We start from the raw sequence: 1,343 nt of genomic DNA on the forward strand, positions 1-1,343 counted from the left end.
AGGTATTCAAGCCTGTCTATCAGGGAAAGAAGAAGGGGAAACTCTGCAGGCATTTAACACCTCTCTGCAAGAAGAAACAACAAAAGGAAAATGGCAAAGCTGCTCAAGCACTCCCATCTTCTTGTGATACAGCAAACAATTCCAGCAAGAACACAGATAACCAACAACTTCCACTATCAAGTGACACAGGGGGCTGGCCAGCTATGCTTGTAAAACCGCCTCCCCCACACTATCAGTCCCAGGAAGCCTGCCCAATCACTTCTTTTTGCTGTTTAGGCCAGCCTGGGAACTCTCCTCAGAAAACTTTGTATCCTTGGGCAGAGATATCCAACTTTGCCCAGGAACAAAAACCCATTGTTCCCCATGTAATACAACAGTTGTTCATGGGCCCCACAACTATCGTGGCAACGACAGCCAAGCCTATAAATGAACCCCAGTTCCTATTCCCGGTAAACGTCCACTGAACCTCTGTATGACCTAACCAATGGTACCCCCATGACCCAAAAGTACTTGACAAATACTGGGCCGCTGTCAGGGAAGATGGGTTACAGTCCCTGAATGCTCAACAGATGCTTGAAACCCTTAGCATTGATCTTAACTGCCCCATGATTGGAAGAGTTTAATGAACACAGCATTATCTTCAGGGTCTTCCTTTTATGGAAGGCTGCTTTTTCTGATGAATGTGAACAACAAAGCACACAAAATATCACTACCAGAGGGCAGGATGCCACCATGGGGGACCCTGATTGTTTAAAAGGTGAGGCAGCTTATGCGTTTCCTGCCGCACAAGCAGTAGCACCTCCACAGTACTTTGACCAAGTACGCCTCTGTGCGTTGAGGGTTGTCTCCTCAGTGCCTTCTAAAGAAGGGGACAAACAACTAAAACCCCTCATACAACGTCCCAATGATCTTTTCACTGACTTCGTTGCCTTTGTTCAAGAAGCAGTGGCCTGGAAAGTATCCCATGCTGGAGCCTGAGATGTGCTAATCAAGAGGCTAATATGGGAAGGGGCTACACAGGAATGCAGAAAAGCCATTGCCCCTGAACGAAATATGGAGATCACTGATTGCATCCTATCCACCAAAGATTTGGGGTCATCAACTCATGCTGAGTATCCTTGCACCTCCTTTAGCCTCTATGACTGCCAGTGCTCGCGCGCCCCCTAATGGCAGAATGGGAAATCGACCTTGTTGGGGATGTGGCAGAACTGGTCATTTTATAAAGGATTGCCCATCACTCTGGGGCTCACCCAAAAGAAAACAACCTCCTTCTGTATGTCGTAAATGCAAAAAGGGTTTCCATTGGACCTCTGAATGCTGCTCTACGACTCAGCCTTTCAACT

Source organism: Dipodomys spectabilis, unplaced genomic scaffold (genome assembly GCF_019054845.1).
Source record: "Dipodomys spectabilis isolate Male_0828 unplaced genomic scaffold, ASM1905484v1 ptg000274l, whole genome shotgun sequence".
NCBI classification, from domain to species: domain Eukaryota; kingdom Metazoa; phylum Chordata; class Mammalia; order Rodentia; family Heteromyidae; genus Dipodomys; species Dipodomys spectabilis.